Raw genomic sequence first — 16518 nt, forward strand, 5'->3', positions numbered from 1 at the left:
CATGGGACCATATCTTTGATGGTTACCCCTCCACACCAGGTGGCCATGCCTCCAATGGTTACCTCTGCGCTGGGCTACACCTCAGATGGTTGCCCATTACTGGCCAAATTATAAGTAACTTCAAGGACGCATAATATATATATATTTTTATATATAGTACAATTTATAATGCACAACAATGACTATAGTGTAGGATTATATTTAAGATAAAGGATTAAGAAGGCACATTAGTAAATAACTATATTAAATTCTGGTAGGGGGTGTTCACACTACCGTTGGTGTCCGACTGCAGTGTCCGTTGCTACTGTCCGTTCAAGATTTTAGCAACGGACACTAGCTGTGTCCGTTACAATTTCCATTCATTTCAATGGGATTTCATCTGTTGTCAGTTTGTGTCCGTTTGTGTCCTTAAGGGTCCGTTAACAACCATGTCCGTTTTTTCAAGCGGACAGAGAAATCACACATGCAGGATTTTTTTGTCCGTTTGAAAAAACGGACAGAAAGTGTCCGTTTTTTATTTAACATTGAGGTCTATGGGCAACGGACATATAACGGACAGTAACTGATGGCCATCAGTTACAGTCCGTTATTTTCTGTCCGTTTATTTTCTGCACATGCTCAGAAAGCATAAACAGCAAGAAGAAAAAAACGGACAGTATAAAAAACGGACACTAACTGATGCTAACTGATACTAATGTGTCCGTTTTTTTTAACTGATCCATTAAATGGATCAGTTAAAAAAACGGACACATTAACATCAGTTAGCATCAGTTAGTGTCCGTTAATGTCCGTTATGATAGGTGTCCATTTTTTTTTCTTTTAAACGGACACCTTCATAACGGACACCAACGGTAGTGTGAACGCCCCCTTAAACACGTTCAGTCAAAAGCAGGTTGTCGGTATATCCCAAACCACCCGCAGTTACACACTGGCTTGGCGGTACTAGGACATTGAGTGTGCATCCCAATCCTAAGCAACCATACCAGATAGAGTTACATAATACAGGCAAAGCCAGTGACAATAACCGAGTAAACATAGGCCTAAAAATTGGAGGTCCATGCAAGCAGGGTCCTCTTTTCCACGTGTACTAAATCACTCAGCAAGCTAGCCATGTATGTTTTGTACTTATTCAACTATTAATAAGGGAGAAGTATTACTGAAAAAGTGGGACTATTATTTGTAATCCTATTAATATTATAAATGTGAAAGTTTGGATGTTTGGATGTTTGGATGTTTGGATGTTTGGATGTTTGTTCCTCAATCACGCAAAATCACGCAAAACCCGCTCCACTGATTTAGCTGAAAGTTTCCACAAACATAGTCACTACACTCGATTGCGCAATAGGCTACTTTTCGTCACAATAGCGCACATACGTTTGTGCCAGGACCCCCACAAAACCCAAACTCACACCACCATCTCTGCAATCTCACACACTTTGGACCATAGCAAGCCACAAAATTCATATTGCCCTCTACAGCCTCGCCCCTAACCCCACACAATCTCATATACATATACTTTACCACTTTGCCCCTCACCTTAACGATACTCCAGGAGGCTCTCATTAACGCTCCGGAGCAGCCATGTTTGCTGACCCCCCACCACTCTGACAATCCGCGACACCGCCCACCCATGTCAATACCCCTAGGAGGTCTAATAAATGCAAAAAAAAAAAGTTTAAAAAAAATATAAAAACAAATAAAAAGGATTAAAAATTCAAATCACCCCCCTTTCCCTAGAACACATATAAAAGTAGCTAAAAACTGTGAAACACATACATGTTAGGTATCCCTGTGTCCGAAATTGGCCGCTCTACAAAGCTATACAAATATTTTTCCTGTTCGGTAAACTCTGTAGCGGGAAAAATGGTCAAAAGTGCCAAACCGCCGTTTTTTCACTGTTTTGATTCTGATAAAAATTTGAATAAAAAGTGATCAAAGCAATAACATTTCCCAAAAATGGTAGAACTACATAGTACACCCGGTCCCGCAAAAAAAAGATGCCCTATACATCCCCGTACACGCACGTATAAAAAAGTTACGGCTGTCGGAATATGACTTTTCAAAAAATAATTTTTTTACACAGTTTTGGATTTTTTTAAGGGGTCAAAATGTAAATAAAACCATATAAATTTGGTATCCCCAGCATCGTAACGAAACACAGAATACAGGGGACAGGTCATTTTGGTTGCACAGTGAACGCTGTAAAACCAAAGCCCGTAAGAAAGTCACAGAAATGCATTTTTTTCGTCAAATCCACCCCATTCTGAATTTTTTCCCTGCTTCCCAGTACATTATATAGAATAAACAATGGTGGCATCATGAAGAAAAATTTGTCCCAGGAAAAATTAAGACCTCATATGACTCTGGGAGCGGAGAAATAAAAAAGTTATGGGGTTTAGAAGGAGGGGAGTCAAAAACGAAAAACAAAAATCAAAAAATGCCATCGGTGGGAAAGGGTTAACTTCAAATACTTCTGTCCCAAAGTCACTATGTACAGTTTCTCACAACACCGTATATATAGCAGCTCAAATACAAATTAACTTCAACACAAAAGTCTCACGTATTCTCTGCATTACAACAAAAACAAGATACAAACTTACATTTCATATCCCATACCTTATACACAGTACGAAAACCTTACCCACGCCTGTATATACCCACTTCTACAATCACCGCAGACGAAGTCGCGGGTACCAGCTAGTGAGGAATAATTGCCGAGAAGGGGCGCAATTTAGAGATGAGCGAACAGCGCTCAATCGAGTACGTTTGATCGGATATCAGGCTGTTCGAGATCGATTCGAGTCGAACACCAGGTGGCAAACTCACTGAAAATTCGATTCCCCTCCCACCTTCCCTGGTGCTTTTTTTGCACCAATAACTGCGCAGGGGAGGTAGGACAGGAACGGAGGCATCGAAAAAAAATTGGAAAAAGTAATTGGCTGGCTAATTCAGGTGACCTCCAATTTATACAAATGGTGGATTTAATATCCGGTTCATATGAGACTGTGAACTATGTGATTGTGAGACAGGGATAGATGTGCAGGCAGGGTTAGCTAGGGATTACCTTTATTTAGGTGGGAATGTTACTCACCCAACTCTTTGGGGCTCTATCTGGTTGGGATCCCTGTCAGCTTGCGATATGCACGAGCTGACTTTTTCCAATAGGAATGCATTGACCAGCGTTGATTGACCGAATGCCATGCAAAGTACAGCATTCGGCCAATTGATGCTGGTTCTGCCGGAGGCTTGTGTGTGTGAGGAGGCGGAGTGTAATATCAGACCAGAATGGAGACTGCTGTGGACTGATCTTAGACTCCGCCTCCTCCAGCAGAACCAGCGTTGATTGGCCGAATGCTGTACTCTGTATGGCATTCGGACACTCAACGCTGGTCAGTGCATTCCTATGCCGAGATGTAGCAGTGCTGGCTGTGCTGAGCTGAGTGTGCGCTGAACCCTGCTGCACATTCAGCTCTGCTGAGATGCAGCAGAGTTGAGTGTGCAGCAGGGTTCAGCGCATCTCTGATGCAGCAGAGCTGAGTGTGCAGCAGGGTTCAGCGCATCTCTGATGCAGCAGAGCTGAGTGTGCAGCAGGGTTCAGCGCACACTCAGCTCTGCTACATCTCTAAACGAGTATTTATTCCACATAGACTATAATGGGGTTCGATGTTCGATCGAACAGTCGAGTATTGAGTGGCTACTCAAATCGAACTTCGAACATTTCACTGTTCGCTCATCTCTAGCGCAATTTACAATAATAACAAATTTTATTTATATAGTGCTAACATATTCCAGAGTGCTGTACAATTTGTAGGGTTCAAATAGACATACATTACAAAGAAATAGTCATTTCACACAATGGGACTGAGGGCCCTGCTCGCAAGAGCTTACAATCTATTTATAAGCAGGGATCTTTATTTATTAGGGGGCATTATTACTTATAAACAAGGAATCTTAGACCCCCTTGTAAATAATAATACTCCCTTTTTAAATAGCCCCTGCTTATAAATAGTAGTCCTCCCTTACATACTAGTTCACAAGTAACTACCCCCTTATAAATAATGACCGCCTTACAAATATTATTGATAAGTGCAGGGAATGGCTACTTATACTGTATGGGCCACAAAGAAGGAATTATACTATGTGGGAACCATTAAAAGTTGGGTGGGTCAGGTATGTTGAAGGGAAGGGGGGTCCCACTTGAAATCTTTGCACTGGGACCACCAACGTGTTAAATGGGTCCTTATAGGTTCCCCCGTCCCAAAGCCATACCTCTCTTTTGCTACTGGCTTTGGGGTGTCTAATCCCATGATTAAGCAAAGAGCCAGGTAAGTTCCCTAACAAGCATGCCTTATCCTTTGTGATGCTTCCTTCTTGTTCAATACCAAGAATCTACCAGGTGAAAACCATGAGCACAGTTTTGATGTTTCTTCCTATGTTCATAATTTTCAAACCTGTAACTGCATATGTGAATGTAGAGCTCCCCCTTCAGTACACTGCTGACATGTCGCCTTCGGTAAGTGAGATTTCTCACTGTGCCCTCATTTTCGTGCTTTACAGGATTTCCTTCACCACCTCCATCTTAGATTTTATATTACTCCAGGGGCTGAGCAGTGTTACTTGCTCATATAGCACCAAGATATTCTACAGCCTGTACAGATGTAGTAATCGGTCAAATCTCTTCTTATTCCTACCCAATAGAGGCTTATCATTTAGAGTAGTAAACTACTCACAGTGCTGGTGTAGCGCCCCACAGAGTGGGTCACTACAAATGTCATCTTATGTGATCTGCACTGTGTACTGTGAAGGTATAGTGAGATCCAGTCAACCTGTTAGCATGCACAAAGTTCCACAGCCATTATCTCTTTAAGAAAAGGGGTGGAGCTACAGACTGGAAGAGGGTCTCTCTCTTTTAGTTCCTGGGCAGGAGTGTGCAAGAGAGGAGAGGTGTGTGGAGGTGCAGTGTGTGCTGCAGCCGCATGGTGTGCACGGCACAGGAGGCCGGAGACCTGCAGAGGTGAGATGAGACCTTGCAGGGACGGAGCTGCAGTCATAGGACCATCAATTCCTAACTAGTGTGAGAAACACTAAGAACATTGAGAGATTCACTGGACTGAGGCCTAGTGAATGCAAGATTCCTGGAGGCTCAGTAACATAGTTGGGGTGAGTGTATCCAGCATCCCAAAGAACTCGCGTTACCTGCTGTCCAGAAGGGGGATCTACCCGGTTGTAATTAACCTCTGAGCTCCTGGAACCCAGGACCAGAGGAAATCTATTAGAGAGTTTGAGCAGCAATGGAAGGCTGAATCATACTAGTGGTAAAAGGGAAGACTGGCATCTCACTATACTGGAGCAAGGTGAATCCTCCTGTAACATCTGTTATCTCCTGCTGACTACAGAAGTAAACTGTAAGTGTTTGGTTAACCCCTGTCTGGACTGTGTTCGTTCACTGATCCTCTGTTACTCCTCCTGGAAATCTCCCCTTCTTCACCTATATCATCTGGCCCTGGGACCTGCCCTGGTTGGAGAGGGTATAACATCTGGAACTGCATCACCACCTATTCCCAGAGGCCCAATCTACAGTGCCCGGCTTCACCTCAAGCCGAAACCCCAACTGGCGTCACGACAAACTTTTATTTGTCTTTTAATTTAATCCATTTTTGCTTAAAACTCCCCTTTTTAAAGGCGCTGCCGCCCCCGGTGTCGGGCCTGCTCGCACCGTGAATCTACATAGGCCGAGCCGGGGCGACTCACTGGGCAGAGGGCTTAAAAAACCGGTAGCGACATACCCTTGTGGCCATTCATTGCCTTACAGTTGTCGAGAGTATGTTAGATAGCATATGTCTCCTGGGCATTTTCAAGCCTTGCTAAAATTCTCTTTATTCAGATCAGAAAATGGAATCCTACAGTGGAATAGAATTTGACAGTTGGGCGATAGGCCTAGTTCCCAAAATTGCAGCCCGCCCCCACCACCAGAGAACTAGGTGTCCTACTTATGAGAGGCTCTCAGTCAGACCTGCCCTCAGTGACCGTTCCGGGATTCTGTCTGCCATTCCACTTGAAAAATGCAGCCCATTATAGTCTGTGGGTTCCATAGGTAACCGCTTTTTAAGCTGATTGAGTTTCCGTTTTTCGGGTCCCCAAGCAGACCCGAAGAACGGAAACCCTAACACAGGTGTGAACCTAGCATAAGGTGCCTCACTTCAGGGAATCCATTGGCATCTCTCCAGCTGTGAGGCTGCTTCACTCCAAACTGTTCAATGAGCTTCCAAGCACCTAAATATAGAGCTGCTTCTTCCCTGGATAAAGTGGACAATGCCTGACCTCACTGGATCAATCCATGGGGGGAGCAATAAATATCTTTTCTCACAGTGCGACTCATAGGTGCAACTTCATTCCACTTCTAAGGGTGAGTTCACACGTATACGCCACGTGAGATTTTGCAGGCCGTATACGCTCTCATTGATTTCAAGGGGAGCCGGGATCGTATACGTAGCACTTTACTCCGTGTGAACTCACCCTTAGAGGTGGAATGAAGTTGCGCGCCACACATTTTGTCCCTCTTTCGGTTCTTCAAAAGTTGGGAGGTATGGATCAAGTGGTGTTGGGGACAGTTGTGTGATGTCTCCTGTCCCACTTATTGCCACTAAGAGGGACAGAATCCTTGAACTGAATACCCCAACTCTTTTCTCACTCCAGCAGATCACTACTCAACTAGGTCAAAATGTCAGCACTGTTTAATATTGAGTGTGGCTGTACTGCAGGCAAGGCTTTGGGGGAGGTGTGATGATGAGACCCTCAGTTATGTTTTTCAGACCCCCGAGTATAATAATCTGAGCCCCAGGGTTGGTGAGAGAACATAATAAACAGTGTTACTTCCCTCTCTGGAATCTGATGTTAATCCTAGCAGGCTTCGGGCCCATATGGTAATGTCCCAGACGTCATGTGGTCTGCGATATTACCATATAGGCCTGAAGCCTGTACTTGAAAGGATTGGAGTCGGGGTCGGGCAGTGCAAAGTGACACAGCTGGGAAAGCAACACTGTGCAACTAATGACAAAAGGGGTCGCAGGCCCTGCAGCTATAACTATGCTGTAATATCTGAGATGAGGCAGACCAATGCACTTCCTAATTGAAGTGCGCCTACCACGGCTCCTACACTTCTATCCGGCGGCTAGGATAAGGGGAGAGGAGGCCCTTAAAGTCCTAGGGACTGGAGTCACGGGGTCACACCTAAACAGAAAGCACAGTGTCAATGCAATGCAAAACAAAAGACTAAACAGCATGGAACCAGGGAGGACCACAAGTCCCAGCAAGACACAGAAGAGAAGGCGAGGTCAGACGAGCAAGAGGTCGAGCCAGGAGATATAATAAAGGTACCAAATCAAAAGACAAGGGATAGTCAAAAATACAAGCCGGGTAAATAAACCAAGAGAACAGACCGAATACTAACAGACAGGGAATCAGACTGAGCAGAGGAACCAGGAACCACAAAGTGAATGGCTGGCAAGGATCCATGCCTGGGTGGGGTTTAAATAGCAGCAGAGAAATACACCTGATGGCTAATGACATGGAGACTGAAAGCAAGGAAAAGATTAACCCTTAATGACCTAAGCACACCCAATAGAACTCCTAACACGTCTCCCAGGGAGACGCCACGCAGCAAGGAGACCGCGGCGACTCCGTATCCTGACAGTACTAGTAGTAATAGCCTATTACTGCCAGCACAGGCTTTGGGCCTATATGGTAATATCCCAGACCATGTGACGTCTGGGACATTATCATACAGGCCTAAAGCCTGATAGGATTAACATTGGATCCTGGAGAGGTGAGTAACAGTGTTTTATTATGTTCCCTCACCTCCTCTGGGGCTCCGAATTTTATACTCAGGGGTCTGAATTTGGCAGAGCCGACTGCGCATGCCCACAGGCCACAAGAAAATGGCCGCTTACTTACTGTGTAAGCGGCTATTTTTCATGTGGCCGCGGGCATGCGTAGTCTGCTCTTTCTGAGGTCTGAGGCCTAGAAGTTTGACCCCCAGCGCTGGAAGAAGATTTTTGAAGAGGCCGTTCCTGAAGAAGGCCTGGAGGCGGCTCTGGAGAGTTCTCTCGCAGCATTGGGGATGCCCCCAGTGCTGTTTGAGCGCTGGGGCCCGACCCCAGTGATGCGAGAGGACTCATTTGCTTACCGATGAAAACCGATTTCTAATGAACCGCGGCGCGGAGAAGACAACGAAAGGTAGGAGAAGAATAGCCTTTCTTAAAGCTATTCCTACGTGTTAGTCACAAAAAATTGCGCTTTAATGATCGGATCCCTTTAAGTTTGATTTCAGATACACACAACACATAGATAATAGTGCCTCTCTCTACTTAGATGATGGTACATCCCCACAGGTAATAGTGCTCCCCCCCCCCCCACAAAAATGATAGTGCCCTCCCACACACACATACTGTAGGTAATAGTGCCCCCTACCTACTTAATAATGCCCCTCCCACATAAGAGATCATGACACACACTCTCCATAGCTAATAGTATTGTCCAAGCTGCCCCAAGGTACTGCTGTCTTATTAATGGATTGCATGAATGATGTCTCCCTACACCGCTTGTCTTCTACTCTGCCACATTCAGCATCAGCAATGTGTAGGACGACATCAACGATAGAATTCTTTAGAACAGACAGCCGCACTGTGGCAAGGGGGGCCTGTTGATTAGTTAAGGGGCTTATTTGTAAGTACACCCATTGTGACCCCTATTGCTACACCACTGATGGTGACCTAAGACTGAAGAGTTCCTGCAGTGTTAAAGGCGATGGAAGTCATTAATTCTACGTTACCTACTAACACGAGTCATCAAAGAGACCAGAACGAGACCAGGATAGAAGCGTGTAACCTTCATGGCATCATCGGTGGACTTTTTAGAATAATATGTTTGGTATTACTTTTAACTTTTTTGCATAACTTTTTTTATATTTCATAACCACTGGCTAACATGGTATGAGAACAAACATTTTCCTGGTATTACTTTGTCATAAAGGTGTCACTGTAATTCCAAAGACCTGCTGATGGTAAATTTAGATTGTGAGTCCTACTGGAGACAATATCCTTGTAAAGCGCTGTGGAATATGATGGTTCTATATACCGTATTTTTCGGACTATAAGACGCCAAATTTTGGAGGAAATTGAAGGTGCGTCTTATAGTCCGAATGTGGGGGGAGGAGCGGATTTACAGCATGGCCGCGCTACTGCCACCGCTGGTTTTCTGCAGCGGCAGGAGCGTGACAATACTGCAGGCCCCAGGAGTTAAAACACTCCCCGGCATCCGCCGGTCTATTACAGCAGATGCCGGGGACTGTCTTAGCTGCCGGGGCCTGCAGATTGCCACGCTCCTGCCGCTGAAGAAAACCAGCGGTGGCAGTAGCGCGGCCATGCTGCAAATCCGCTCCTCCTCCGCAGGTCCCGGCAGTTTAAAGTTAGCCCCGGGGCGCCCCATACCTTTAGTGATGCAGGCCGGCTCCTGCATGGCGAGGCCGCAGGAGCCGACCTGTTCCGATGACAGCTGGGAGCCTAATGAAGGCTCCCAGGCCTGTCATAGCTATATATTACTATCGCGGCTGGTCTATGACACTCCGCGATAGTAATAGAATCTCCCATAGACAGCAATACACTTGTATTGCCGTCTATGGGACTTGCAATCAAATGATTGCAGGTTCAAGCCCCCTAGGCGGGGGATAATAAAATAGTAAAAAAAAAAAAAAAAAAACCTTAAAAAAAATATAATAAAAAATAAAATAAATAAAAGTTCACCTCCTTTCCCTAGAATACATATAAAAGTATAACATTACTGTGAAACATATACATTAGGTATCCCTGTGTCTGAAAATGCCCGGTCTACTAATATTTTTATGTACAGTGAACGTCAAAATCAAAAGTGCTAAACCACCGGGTTTTTCTCACCGTTTTGCCTCTGATTTAAATAAAAGGTGATCTAAGCAATAAACATTTCCCAAAATGGTATAACTAAAAAGTACAGCTGGCCCCACAAAAAAAATGCCCTATACATCCCCGTACAGCTGCAGGGTCACCTGTCAATGTGGCCTTGCAGCTGTTCCAAAACTACAACTTCCATACATTAAATATTTTACCATTTTTTTGCCTGAAATTTTTTTTTCCCTATTTTTCTCCTCTAAAACCGTCTTATAGTGCGTCTTATAGTCCAGTGCGTCTTATAGTCCGAAAAATACGGTAAGTAAGCAAAATAATCCATCACTAGTGCACTCAAACTCCTTAAAGTAAGACTACTTAACATTCTATTATTTTTTTTAGCAGTTTTTATGAAAAAACTATTAAAATTAAGATATAAAAAAGAACTTGCCCTGATGCCTGCATACCCTAGCATAAAATGCAGCATCTCAAGTTGCCTATAGGGGCAAAAAATTATGTCCTCGGTGTAAAACTTATGTAAGTGCTGCTGACCCTGACTGAACAATACTGTAGATAGTAGAGAATACTGGATGTTATTTATCTATCACTGTCCATTTAATGCTGGCTACAGAATACTGCTAGGAGAACAGATTTTCCAGAATAGTATTCAATATATCAGATGTCAGGAGAGGTGCAAGGTCAACTTTAGGCTAAAGCCCCACACTGCAGAAAAGTCGCTTTTTCTACATGAGGCTTTAGCCTTAAATTCGGGGCCCCATGTTGCGAAAATGCAATGGGAAAAAAATGCTGGGTTTTATGGTACTTGCAAAGTGGATGGGATTCTGGCTAATCCCATCCACACATTGCAGAAAAATATTCACTGTGTAGATGCTGCGACTTCAAAAACGCTTGTGTTTTTGTAAATCACGGCATGTTAATTATACCTATGGAAATTTTGGGCGTTTTCCATATAGATCTAATAAAAGCAGAAAATCCATAGAAGAAAAGCCTACAGACTTTTTTATTTCTTAAATGTAGATTTTGAGCCCCATATAGGGATCACAATATACTTTTTTTTTTTTTTTTTTTTTTTTTTTTTATCTATCAGTATGCCTTTGTACACTGGGAGGAAATCCACGCAAACACGGGGAGAACATACAAACTCCTTGCAGATGTTGTTCTTGGCAGGATTCGAGCACAGGACTCTAGCGCTGCAAGGCTGCAGTGCTAACCACTGAGCCACCACGTTGCCACCAGGCTTGAAAAAGCCTGGAAACAAAACTCGATGCGTTTCCGCCATTGTCTTTTCCACTGCACTTTTTGGGACATTGATTTGCCTGTAGTCTGTTACTATAGAGATGCATAGCTCTAAGTGTTAACGCTAAACATAAAGTTATTTTATTTTTTTAATTTTCAGACAATCAGACAGTGCTATGAAGGTTTATAATGCACCAAATGAATTCTAAAATAAATGCAGTAAAAATTTCCATAAACATCCTTGATCATGTATTTCAAAATAACAAAAAAAACTCGATCCTGTACAGAAAATGTTAATTCACGATATATAATAGAAGAATATTTCCATTATGACATTATATTTAATTGAGCTTCAGAGTTAATCAAGTGACTGGTTAATCTTCCCCGGACTCTACAGATGGATTACACAAACCCGGGCACAGACCGCTCTGTCTTCTTTTCCCTTATATGTCATTTGTAATATGCTTTTACTAGGGATTGAGGCGATTATGCTATATTTTATCCACCTGCAAAATGCGATAACCATTATCTATTGGTTCAACATATTAGGGAAACCTGTATGAAATCCATTTGTCAAGACGTTTTGTTAATCACAGCTCCGGCAGACGTTGTCAGGTGTTATAAATATAATGTAATACATAATAACTGTGTGAACAAGGAGCATATTTCTAATCCCCCACATCTAGCACGTATATATTGCTACGAATAATAACTGTATAAATAACCTCGCCAGATTATTTCCCAGAATTTTTATTGCAGCAAAAAAAGCAGAAAGAACACCTGCCGTCTGCGCCAACTCCTAGCTGGCGTGGGTTTTAGATTCTGGCGCACAGATATCCAGAGAAGTCCCAGAATTATTAAGTGGCGTGTGCCTTTTAATACATTTGGCGCATCTAACGCCAGCACATGATCCGGTTAAGATTGGCATACTAAGAGCTAGTCAAAAGAAACTGGTCCCACTATCTTATCTTGGACAAAAATTGAGAAATTCTGGCCCACCTGAGAACCGGGCCTTATAATCTGCTTTTTATTGTATGTTTTCTCCTCATTCTGCATCTAGATATATTTCATCTAAATGATTTCTTTGGCCTTTGGCTGTAAAGTGATAAAGGAAATGAATAAAAACTGATGCATGTGAACAACACCTCCTTATAGCATACTCTGTACAGTGTTTCACCTCCATAAAGTCTGTATTGTAGACATTTAGGATTTATAGGAAACAGGTGCTGATGTAGACAAAGTTATAGGAGCAAATTGTTCTTACTGTAGCTACTTCAAAGTTTGTCCTTTGGTATGGAAAAGATTAAGAGATCCAATATTTGCTATTGTACGACTATTGGGGGTTAGGTTAGAGAAAGTCAGGAAAACTTTACAACACTATTAATGAGAAACCCCTATGTGAAAAGGGTTATGGATACTTATACCCTATCTACAGGACAGGGGATAAGTGTCTGATCACTGGCAGCCCAAATGTTGGTCCCCCAGTGGTCAGAAGAACAGGGAAATGAATGTCTGCCTAAACCCTCTATGTAAATAGATCCCAGTGTGCTTGTGTGACTGACACTCCATTCACTGCTAGGAGGCTGCTGGGATTGTAATCTCTCGCAGTGCCTGTAACCCCATAACACAATATTGCTCCATTCACAACAAGCAGACACTTATCCGCTGTCCTGCAGAATGGGTTTAAATGTCCAGAACTGCACAAAACCTTTAACTAATTCAGACTGGTATAGTGAAAAACCATCTTAAAGGGGCTCTATTATTGGAAAAAGTCATTTTTAACTAATCACATCCTTGCATAGGCTTTAGAAAGGCTATTCAACACCTACCTTTTGTATGTAAATTGCCTCAGTGGTTTTTGAATTAGCCCATTTTTATTCATATGCTAATTAGTCTCTTGGTGCAGCCCAGAAGTCTCGTCGTGCATCATCTGCCTATTCTTTCCTATTTATGTGTACAGCACAGGTTGCTGCTACTGATGACTCAGCTTCCTGTTTGCACACACAGATAGGAGATAATAGCAGAGAGGAGGCTGCTGGGAACTTCCTGTGCTGGCTGGAAGCTAATTAGCATATGAATAAAAACGGACTTAATCAAAAACCACTGAGGCAATTTACATACAAAAGGTAGGTGTGGGATAGCCTTTCTAAAGGTTATGCATGTATGTGCTTAGTTAAAAATGACTTTTCCCAATGATAGCGCCCCTTTAATAAATTCCCTCCATTTAATTTTTGTTGCTTTTTGGGTACTTATTTATTTATTTTTGTTAGACAAATCAATGTATTGCATTCAAAACGAATGGGAAATATAAAAGAAGGGCTTATAAATTCCTTCCTAGTAAAACATCTCCTGGCTTTGGCTCAAAAGACGCAACAAAATCTACACCAAAATAGTCAACAAAGGCAACTCAATGTGTGGCTCCAGCCCCTAAGCCACATCTGTTATTGATGAGTTTATATATTCTCCCCAGGTCTCACCCTATATAGTCTCTCCAGGTCCCACACAGCATAGTGCCCCCAAGTCCTACATACTGTTGTGCCTCAAGCTCACATAGAACATGGTCTGGGGATAGGAGCAATATAAAGTCGCTCATCTACTTTCAATGTGACCAAGAGTAACCCAATCAAACTGTGCGAGATAAGCAGTGGCAGGAGTAGAGAGGTATTGATATTCAGCTGAGTATACGGTAAAACAGGGACGAAGCAGAAGAGTGGCAGACTGCGGTAAATCCATAGGAATGAATGGACGCAGCCGGAACTAAGGGGGTTAAGTGGCCGGCCGCTTCCATTCATTCCTATGGGTGCTAAGCTTTTCCCACAATGATTAGCCAGTAGCCAAAGCATTGTGGGAAATAAGCCCGATCTCGATCCTACCCAAAAAGATCGGGATCGAAATTCCGATCGGAATCCGATCTTTTCTGATCCCGATCACTCAACCCTACCATCAACCCACCCTTAGTGACTATGACGAGACACAGTTGCCATCAGGGCAGCCTGTTGCCATGTGCGGTGAGGAGGCGAGAGAGGAATTGGCAGAGGAGGTGGTGTACGACGAGGACACTGACCCGACCTGGACAGGGGGATGTCAAGCGGGGAAAGCAGTGTCGATGTTGAGGGAGGTGCAGCACCAAAGAGGGTAGCTAGAGGCAGAGGCATGTCCAAAGGAAGAGGTCAGCTTCTTTGCCGAAGCCAGGCCACACCCAGAATGGCCTGAAGATTTTCCCTATCATAGCCAGCCCAGAAAAACTCCCCCATTGAAGGCACGTTCCTCGATGGTGTGGAGATTTTTCAAGGAATGCGCGGAGGACAAATATAGTTTGTACAATTTGCCACTCTAAACTGAGTAGGGACTCTGAAAAGAGCAACGTTTCGACCACTCCCATGTGCCATCATTTGGAATCCAAGCACTGGGCTCAGTGGGAGAGAGCAAACACAGGACAATCGTCGTCTGGCGTTACCACCACTGCCTCTCCCACTGTTGCCAGTTCTGGCGCTGCAGTCCAGAGCATCAGCCAGGACACCGCAACATCTGGCTCCGCCACTTTGGGGACTTCTCCCTCATCCTCCCCTGTTCCTGTCTCAGCTCCTTCTCCTGCACCATCATGCGCCTTCCCCCAGCAACCCACCATCTCTCACACATTTGAGCACAGGCGAAAATCCAGCTCTAACCACCCACATGCGCAAGCCTTGAACGCACACATCTCCAAACTCCTGGCCCAGGAGATGTTGGAGTTCCGGCTTGTGGAAACTCCGGCCTTCCGGGACCTGATGGCAAGTGCGGCACCTCGCTATGCCATCCCTAGCCGTCACTACTTCTCCGTCCCCACCTTGCACCAGCACGTGTCACTCAACATCAGGTGAGCCCTAAGTTCCGCGCTTTGCACTAAGGTCCAGTTGACCACCGACGTGTGGACAAGTGGATGCGAACAGGGACGATACATTTCACTGGCGGCACACTGGGTGAATGTAGTCGAGGCTGGGACTGGGTCGGTGTACCTCGTCTCTCCGCCTATCATTCCTGGCAGGGGCTCTGAAACAAAATCCTCCTCCTACCGACGTTAAATTGACTCCAACTACGAGCTGGAAACGTTGCAGCACTGGCGTGGGTAGACGTCAGCAGGCCGTGCTGAAGCTCATCAGCTTGGGGGACAGACAGCACACTGTCTCCGAGGTGAGGGATGCCCTCCTCGATGAGACAGCAATATGGTTTGAGCCACTGCACCTGGGTCCAGGCATGGTCGTGTCTGATAACGGCAGGAACCTGGTAGCAGCTCTGGAGCTTGCCATCCTCCAACATGTTCCATGCTTGGCCCAGGTCTTTAACCTAGTTGGGCAATGTTTTAAAGACCTATCCAAATGTGCACAAGCTACTGGTGAAAGTGCGATGCTTGTGCACCCGCTTTCGCAAGTCTACAGTAGCCGCTGCTAGCCTCAAAAAAACTACAGCAACACCTACATCTGCCCAAACACCGGCTGTTGTGCGAAGTCCCCACACGCTGGAACTTAACATATCATATGTTGAGCAGCAGAGACCTTTGATGGAGTACCATCTCCAAAGGAGATGGTAGGGAGTCAGCTCCCTCAGTTTCTCAACCATGAGTGGCCATGGATTGGAGACCTATGTGAAATCCTACGGGTGTTTGAGGAGTTCACCAAGAGGGTTAGCTGTGACGACGCACTAGTGAGCGCAACAATCCCGCTCTTGTGTGTGTGATGCAAGAATCCCTCATTGCCGTCAGGGATAACGCAGATCACACTGAGGAGTCAGGGATAGCAGCAGTTCCACACACCTGTCCGCTTCACAGCGTTTAATGACGGAGGAGAAGGAGGAGGATGAAGACGTGGCAGATGATATGATTGTGACACAGGAGGCTACCGGGGAAGTTCAATGCTTCCCATTTTTGCAGCACGGATGGGGCGAAAGGGAGGAAGAGGAGGAAATGGAGTGTGACCTTTCCGGTGGGGGCAGCGAAGTCATGCCAAGTAACACTCTGGCATACATGGCTGACTTCATGTTGGGTTGCTTTTCAAGTGACAAGCGCGTAGTCAAAATAATGGAGCGCAACCAATACTGGATATTTGCAATCCTTGACCCTCGGTATAAAAAATAACATCTCATCTTTTATTCCGGTAGAGGGGAGGGCCAATCGCATTAATGACTGCCACAAGCAACTGGTGTAGAACATGATGGAGATGTTTTCATCAAGTGTCGTTGGCGGCAGAGAGGACAGTTCCTACATGAGGCGAATAAGTGCCGTCCGGTCCATACCCACAAGGGGTACACTGTCTAAGCTCTGGGACACGTTAATGGCACCCCCTTGCCAAACTCCTGCCACTGAGGGGTC

The sequence above is a fragment of the Leptodactylus fuscus genome, chromosome 2, assembly GCF_031893055.1.
Source record: "Leptodactylus fuscus isolate aLepFus1 chromosome 2, aLepFus1.hap2, whole genome shotgun sequence".
In the NCBI taxonomy this organism is placed as follows: Eukaryota; Metazoa; Chordata; class Amphibia; order Anura; family Leptodactylidae; genus Leptodactylus; species Leptodactylus fuscus.